The following is an 8,712-nucleotide window of genomic DNA, read 5'->3' as shown; positions in this document are numbered from 1 at the left end:
AGGCTCTCATTGTCGCAGTGACAGGAGGGCGTGGGTTAAGTGGCTCCTCTTCCCCGGCCTGTTGGTTCCACAGAGGCTGCAGGGAGGGGAGCAGGGAGGGGAGCAGGGAGGGGAGCAGGGAGGGGAGCAGGGAGGCCCATGAAGGACCCCTACTGGTTAAGTGGGTAAACTCACACAGCCTTGACATCTGTGCTCAGGGAGGGAGAGAGGGAGGGAGGAGGGGGAGGAGGAGGGAGGGGGAGGGGAGGCAGGGAGGAGGGGAATAGAGAGAGACTGAGAGAGAGGGAGGACAGAATGAAACAGACATAGAGTAAGAGGAGAGGGAGAGAGAGTAGGCGAGAGTGGAGAGAGCACAGCCCAGGCAGAGAGAAGGAGAGAGAGAGAAAGAGCGGTTGAGGGAGAAAAGGGGAAAATGCCTTGCTTTGTGGAGAGAATTCTTCCAGAGCAGGAGGGAGAGGTGAGACAGATCTCAGAGGGCGGTCTGCTGCCAGGTAAGACACTCTCTTTTCCTCTCTCTCTCCCCTCCCTCTCTCTCTCTCTCTCTGTCTCTCTCCCTCTCTCTCTCTCTCTCTCTCTCTCTCTCCCTCTCCTCTCCTCTCCTCTTCCACACACACACTCTCAGAGAGGACTAGCTGAGTGGTACCTTGAGGTGCTATGCTGCTGGTGGCAGTTGGTGTGTGTGAGTCAAATATGCACGCATGTGTAGTGATGGGGTGGTGTCAAAGGGGGCGCGTGTACGTGTGTGTGTGTGCGTGCGTGTGTGCGTGCGCGCGTGTGTGTGCGTGTGTGCGTGCGTGCGCTGCGTGCGTGCGTGCGTGTGTGTGTGTGTGTGTGAGAAAGAGAATGAGAAAGAGGCTTGAGCAGACTCTAAAGTTGACTTTAGGGAAGTATACTTTTTTAATAAACTAAATCTTCTAATCTATTTTTACATCTTTGCTGGATACACAAAATACATTTTAATTCAAGGTTTTTATTTCTAAAGAGAAACACTACGGAATACGTAATTAATATCAAAAGCTATAAATACTTTTACAGTTTTAGGTTGCTGACAGGATATATATACTGTAAAACACACACTTGTTTCCACTTTTCAATCAGATATTGATATGTTGAAAAGCACTGCTCATGTTCTACATTCTCCACACTCCTACGGCCTATAATTGAAGAGGATGTCTTATTTAGCTTCTGAGTGGAGCTGTTTGCATAGCTAAAGTGAGAGACTTGTGGTGTTGGTAGAGATTTATATGCCTGTTTAGATAAAGATGTTGGAGAAGTTTTGTCAACGGAGGGATTTTCCACAGCACTGGTGTAAACAGAGAGAGAGAGAGAGAGCGTGTTGAGGTGAGCATAGAAGCATTTTCCCCCTCTCCCTCCTTCTCTCTTTCCTCTCTCCCTCCCTCTCTCTCTCCCTCCTTCTCTCTCTCTCTGTTCTCAGAAGTGTACTCATCACATACTATTAGATTTCCTCTTTTGGTTAAATAAATACTGTGTCACTGAACGTAAACACAGCTTTGCATGTGGCCCTTCTGTGTGTTAGAGCCCTGGTGCTCAGCCTGGTGTCGGCACGGCGACAGGCCTGATGTCAGTCAGCTAGCCCTCCCAGAGGGAACAACACAAGGAGGGGGAGGGGGGGGGGAGTTGGCTGGCTCGACTTAGCCGTTGTTGTTTATTTGTTTATGTAACAAATGGAACCGGCTTCCTGAGTGAAAGGTGAAGTCAGAATGAATTTGGCTTGCGTTACCGTGGCGATCTGGCAACTGCTCTGGCTTTCCCAGAGGACAGCTATGGTTGATGTGTGTCTGTACAGTAAAGTACAGGGTGTGTGTGTGTGCACTGTACAATACAGTGTGTGTGTACAGTTAGAGTACAGTGTGTGTGTGTGTGTGTCGTTGTGTTTTTTTGCTCCTGCGTTTGTGAAAGTGAGATTTTACTAAGCAGACATTTCCCTCTCTGTTCTCAGTCTGACCTGGTACCTGATTGATGACTGAATTGTGGAGTACATGTTAACAGTAACTGGTGATTTATAGACATACTTAGGGTAAGTGAGGCCGCAGACTGGAAGGAAGAGAAAGATATAGCCTTTTAAGTTAATGCAAAAATATAGCCTTTTTAAGTAATAATTGTTATTACTACTGCAGGCTGAGGGCTTGAACGTGTGTGTGAGTTGTGCTCTTGTGGAACCCACACAGGAACACTGTCTCTGAGCTTGATGGAGTTTCTGAATTTACCTCCAAATTCTTCACTTCTGTTCCAAATATTTAGATTTACTCTAAATCTCAGATACCTCTTTCTTTCTTTCTCTCTTTCTTTCATGTGTTCTTCCCTCTGTCCTCCCAGCAGTTTAACATTGTTACTGTGTGCTCCTGCTAACTTGTGCACATGTCCAGAACAGCAAGGTGCTGTGTGTCTTGGCAGGCGCGCAGCTCTTAACCCTGCCCAGAACCTGCGTGCAATTTTGGAGGAATCAGACTTTCCTCTGCATGTCTCCCCAAGCCTCAGATACCATCTGACCAGAGAATCCTGCGTGCTATTCAGATTGGCTTTAGAGATCCAGACCACTTGAATGTGATCTACAGTCCTTCTCCTCCCTCCCTCTCCTCCCTCTCTCCCTCTCTCCCTTCCCTCCCTCTCCCTCCCTCCTCCCTCTCTCCCTCTCCCTCCCTCTCTCCCGCTCTCCCTCCTTCTCCTCCCTCCCTCCTTCTCCTCCCTCTCCTCCCTCCTTCCCTCCCAATCTCCCTCTCCTCCCTCCCTCTCCTCCCTCCCTCCTTCTCCTCCCTCCTTCCCTCCCTCCCTTCTCCCTCCCTCTCTCCCTCTCCTCTCTCCCTCTTCTCCCTCTCCTCTCTCTCCTCCCCCTTCCCTCCCTCCCCATCCCTCCCTCAGGAAGGAATACAGGGCTGCTCTTCTTCCTCAGGAAGAGAGATGGCTTTCCTTTTGTCGAGCCACCTTTTAGACTGAGTGAAATGTTTCCCTGTTTCGCTCAGGACAACTTTATTCCTTACTAGGGATTTAACACTCACTCAGCCCCCCCATAAATACAGCTTCACTGGCCCTTGGCTAGCCATAACTCATCTGCTAACTCTGACTACTCAACTCATATAGCAGAGCATGTTGCTCTCTCACATACTGGACCTCTACATCTCTCTCTTTCTGTCTCTCTCTTTATGGCTTTTTATCTGTTTCACCAATCTCTCTTTTTCTCTCTGTCTCTCAGTCTCTCTCTCTTTCAGTGTCTCTCTGTCTCTCTCTCTGTCTCTCAGTCTCTCTCTCTTTCAGTGTCTCTCTGTCTCTCTCTGTCTCTCAGTCTCTCTCTCTTTCAGTGTCTTCTCTGTCTCTCTCTCTGTCTCTCTCTCTCAGTGGACTGGTAAAGGCACTGTGACTACTGTGTGTGGTTGGCCCCCTGCTCTGGGATGTTAGGCCCACTAGAGGACTCAGTTTTGAGGCAGAAGTGTTCACTTGAACTGGGGCCAAGGCAGTCTGCCCCAGGTTGTTTAGAGCGAGTCTTAACGCTCCAAGAATGAGCAAGACCACCGCGGGGGGGAAACACAGTGAGGACTGGACTGTGCGTGCCACGACACAACACCCCCCCCCCCCCCCCCCCCCCCCTCAAGGACAGCACAGGTATTTGATTCCTCGAAGATGGTGTCAAACACGAACAACGGTTTCTCCAGCTCTGCTCCGGGAAGCACAAGGGAAGAAAATCGTCTTGTCAGTTGTCATCTTTCTAACAGCGTAATTGACTCTACCGCCAGATACGATGTCGTTTTGACACACAGCTTAAAAGCGCAAACACTCCACGTTTTAAACGACGCTATCAAACAGCGGTGTTATCTGTCTGTGTGTCACTCCACCACCCCCCTTCCCCCTGGCTGTGGGATGGTGGGTTCAGATCCCCCTGGCTGTGGGATGGTGGGTTCAGATCCCCCTCATGCTGTGGGATGGTGGGTTCAGATCCCCCTCATGGCTGTGGGATGGTGGGTTCAGATCCCCCTCATGGCTGTGGGATGGTGGGTTCAGATCCCCCTCATGGCTGTGGGATGGTGGGTTCAGATCCCCCTCATGGCTGTGGGATGGTGGGTTCAGATCCCCCTCATGGCTGTGGGATGGTGGGTTCAGATCCCCCTAATGGCTGTGGGATGGTGGGTTCAGATCCCCCTCATGGCTGTGGGATGGTGGGTTCAGATGCCCCTCATGGCTGTGGGATGGTGGGTTCAGATCCCCCTCATGGCTGTGGGATGGTGGGTTCAGATCCCCCTCATGGCTGTGGGATGGTGGTTCAGACGAACGCGAGCAGCAGTCGGAGGGTTTACTCATCTCACTCGCGTCTACGGCGTGGATGAGACAGGCTTCCTGTTGGCTCTCGCCCCACGGGGTTGTGATCTGCCTTCCGGTACCTTCTACCGCCAGACGCCGGTCCCTCCGGTCTGCACTGAGCCCACAGCGGCATCTGAAGACCCTCTGAAGTCAAAATCGCCCGTTTTGATGTTTCCCCGGCAAGCCCTGCCGTTTAGTTGTGTTTGCGTCTGAAAAGAGAGGGCCTGCTTCGCAGAGATTACCTTCACGACCGGAGAGGGTAGAGGTTCCCCCCTTCTCTCTCTCTCTCTCTCTCTCTCTCTCTCTCTCTCTCTCTCTCTCTCTCTCTCTCTCTGTCTCTCTCTCTTTCTCTCTCTCTCTCTCTCTCTCTCTCTCTCTCTCTCTCTCTCTCTCTCTCTCTCTCTCTCTCTCTCTCTCTCTCTGTCTTTCTCATTTCTTTTTGATCTTGCCATCAGATCTTCCCTGGTTCTTGTGAGTGACGCTCGGCTTGGAGAAGGATGAGGGTGGAGGACGTGAGGGAGAGTGAGCCCTAGCAAGCTATCACCTTTGATAAAGACACAGCTCCTGTACAGGGTACGGAGGGAGGGAGGGAGGGAGGGAGGGAGGGAGGGAGGGAGGGAGGGAGGGAGGGAGGGAGGGAGGGAGGGAGGGAGGGCACTGTTGCTAATGGAAAATACCAGTATGAGCATTCGGCTCATACTGTACCTAGAACAAACAGGCGACAACTCTGTAGAATATTCAGACACGTAACACACATGCAATACTTTCAAGGTAGTACTACATGCAGAATGGATAGATAAACGTCTGCATGTTAACCTGCATTTCGGGTTAGTTGGGATGAGGGACTAGAGGCATCAGTGTTCCAGGAGATGCTGGTTGCTGGGTGGTCGCCGGGCGGCCAGGCCCAGGTCCAGTGCCACAGTTTGGCTGCAGCCCTGAGGAGTGATCTGTGTGGACCTGGGGGATCCCACACTACCCTTATTACACATCAGCTGGGTACCAAACTCATTTGATAAAACAGCACTTGATACACTCTCTCACACACACACTGTCACCGTTGTTGGCACACGGTCAACTGTGTCACCGGCTGGTGAAAGAATGGCACGATGCTTGTGTGTGTGTGTGTGTGTGTGTGGGTTGTCATGCAAGGAGGGAAGGGGGGCGGGGGTGGGGGTGAGGAAAGGGGGGGGGGTAAGGAGAGAGAGGGGGAGGAGCAGGAGGAGAGGGGGAGAGACAGATATGTTAGCTGTAGTAATTACTACCTCCATAGAGGAGCAGGGAGAGGACAGTGAGGGTGCAGAGCAGGGCCTCGGAGCAGATAATGAAAGGGTTGGGTTACAGTTCTGACAGTGTTAATCTTAGTACTGCGTGTGTGTGTGTGTGTGTGTGTGTGTGTGTGTGTGTGTGGGTAAGTATGATCATAAAGTGTGTGTGACTATGTTCATACAGTGTGTGTGTGTGTGTGTGTGTGTGTGTGTGTGTGTGTGTGTGTATGTAACTATTTTCATAAAGTTGGTGTGTGTGTGTGTGGAGGTGGGGTGCCAGTGATATTTACCCTGCCGGTAAGAACGTCAAGCCCACCTGACAGCACAGTTTCCCCAGCCAGGCTGCCAGCTCCGCCCCCCTGCCTCTGGTAAACCCAGAGCTCCTCACAGCGTCCACACAGCCTGGGGAGCAGCCATCACCACCCATACCCATCTCTGCTGCACACAGAGGCAGCAGGGAAGGAGGAGAGGAGGAGGGGGAAGAAGAACGAGAGAGAAAGAGAGAGAGACAGGGAGAGAGAGACAGGGGGAGAGAGACAGGGAGACAGAGACAGGGAGAGAGAGACAGGGAGAGAGAGACAGGGAGAGAGAGACGGGGAGAGAGACAGGGAGAAAGAGACAGGGAGAGAGAGACAGGGGGAGAGAGACAGGGGGAGAGAGACAGGGGAGAGAGACAGGGAGAGAGAGACAGGGAGAGTGAGACGGGGAGAGAGACAGGGGGAGAGAGACAGGGGGAGAGAGACAGGGAGAGAGAGACGGGGAGAGAGACAGGGGGAGAGAGACAGGGAGATAGAGACAGGGGGAGAGAGACAGGGGGAGAGAGACAGGGGGAGAGAGACAGGGAGATAGAGACAGGGGGAGAGAGACAGGGAGAGAGAGACAGGGGGAGAGAGACAGGGAGATAGAGACAGGGGGAGAGAGACAGGGAGATAGAGACAGGGGGAGAGAGACAGGGGGAGAGAGACAGAGGGAGAGAGACAGGGGGAGAGAGACAGGGGGAGAGAGACACAAGGGGAGAGAGACACAAGGGGAGAGAGACACAGGGGGAGAGAGACAGGCGGAGAGAGACGGGGAGAGAGACACAGGGGAAGAGAGACAGGGAGAGAGAGACAGGGGGAGAGAAACGGGGAGAGAGAGACAGGGGGAGAGAGACAGGGGGAGAGAGACATGGGGAGAGAGACATGGAGAAAGAGAGACAAGGAGAAAGAAAGACAGAGAGACAGGGAGAAAGAGAGACAAGGAGAAAGAAAGACAGAGAGAGACAGGGACAAAGAGAGAGGGCCAACTTTCTTTTAATTTCTTTATTTGTTATACCCTTCATCTTTCTCTTCTCCTTCTTTTGGTCTTCCATTTGAAGTTTCGTCAGCGAGGAGCTCGTTGGAGCCAACATTCAGAGAGAGAGAGAGAGAGAGAGAGAGAGAGAGAGCGTGCTTTATGAATATGCATCAGCCCACAGCAGCAGCTGTCAGAGGCAGCGCTGGGACTAGGTGTGTCCAGAAGGTAGAGAGCTTCCAACACTCGCTCCTCCGTTCAGATTAGCCACGCTGAGCTTCCAACAGGAAGTAGCAGCCGGCGAGAGGGGAAGTGTTCGCCACCTCCGTGGTGGAGGCAGGAGAGAGCAGGTGGATGGTGTGAAGAAGCAGGGTGAAGGAGCCGTGGATGAGCGCAGTGGTTGGGCCCATCCGAGCGACGGCAGGCAGCGACGCCCGCGCCTCCTCTGGTACAGGCCCAAGTCCCGCCTCCGGCTGACACCAGCGTGATTAAAAGTGATATTTTTGACACGTCAGGAATGCGCACAGGAAGTAACCTTCTCTAAAGCGTTCATTATGAGATGCATGACGGTCCTGAATATTTATAAAATAGGTTTTAATAATTAATAGCAGCAATCTGCTACTGTAATTCATCAGATTTGCACTTCAACAGACTATCCGTTTTCACTTTTAAATAATAATAAGAGGAATATTAATGTTGGTGGGCAGCTGGATCAGCCTCAAGCAGATGATCTGATACTCGAGACTCACAAAATATAGATTTATATTTTATACATATATTAGAAGTCTCTCTCTCTCTTTCTATATATATATATATATATATATATATATATATATATATATATATATATATATATAGATTGGATTAGATTTGAGAAAATTTGAAGTAAAAGCTGTCAGACAGCTCTTTGTGAAGGCCTCTGTTCGGATGGTAGTTTGAATGTGGATTTCTGTGACATTTGAGTCGCTAGCTTCTCATGAAGGTGAAGCGAGCTGGAGGAAACACAGGAAGCCAAGTGGCTTTTGGTGTAGAATGCAGAAGGAGCTTCTGTGGTTTTTATCAAAAGCTAATTTATTTGTTTGAGTCAGCGAGCAACATTTCCTAAAATAGCAGATGCTCATTTTTCTGTGTAGAAGCAGCATTTGTCTGCTTCATGGTTTCACACTCACATTTTTTTTTTCTTCTGTCACTCCTTTATTGTGACTTCACTTCCAGCCTTGACACTTTTAACAAGCCTCTCAAAGCAACATGAAAGTGTCTGTTTGCGGTGAAACAAGCAACGTTTAGTTCAGTTACACCTCCAGCTTGAATCCAACTTTCTGTTAAAAAAGCTCTGTTGAACTTCTTTGAGTGTGTTTCGATTTTCCCTGCATTTAGTGAACTGACAGATGTGGCAGTGTGCGTTCCTCAGAGGAGTTTTTGTGGCCTAAGGCTAGTAGTCAAGAGGATCAGTACACTGGTGTCTAGAACCCTGCAGGACACACACACACACACGTATCCACACACACACGTATCCACACACACACATATCCACACACACACACACACACCAAAAAGCACAATTTCAAGTTGTCTCAGCTCAGAAATTCCTGAGCATAAGACATTGTGTGTTGTCCTCATTCCCCCAGTCTGACTGCACACACAGACCACTTTCCTTCACCTGCTCCATTAAGAAGGATTCTATCATCAAAATGAGAATTTTTGAATATGAATGTTCGGTTGTTGGTCAGGCCAGAAGAAGTCTTTTTACATTTAGTCATTTAGCAGACACTCTTATCCAGAGCGACTTACAGTAAATACAGGGACATTCCCCCGAAGCAAGTAGGGTGAAGTGCCTTGCCCAAGGACACAACGTCATTTGGCA

At 50.4% G+C, this 8,712-nt stretch overlaps 1 protein-coding gene across 6 annotated transcripts in view; it reads left to right on the top strand.

Moving 5' to 3' along the window:
• casz1 (castor zinc finger 1) overlaps positions 1-8,712 on the top strand; it is a 70,299-nt gene that overhangs the window by 11,550 nt on the left and 50,037 nt on the right. The window lies entirely within an intron of this gene.

The sequence above is a fragment of the Osmerus mordax genome, chromosome 7 (assembly GCF_038355195.1).
Source record: "Osmerus mordax isolate fOsmMor3 chromosome 7, fOsmMor3.pri, whole genome shotgun sequence".
NCBI lineage: Eukaryota > Metazoa > Chordata > Actinopteri > Osmeriformes > Osmeridae > Osmerus > Osmerus mordax.
Note: the sequence above shows the minus strand (reverse complement) of the source record. Positions and strands in the feature narration are given on the sequence as shown.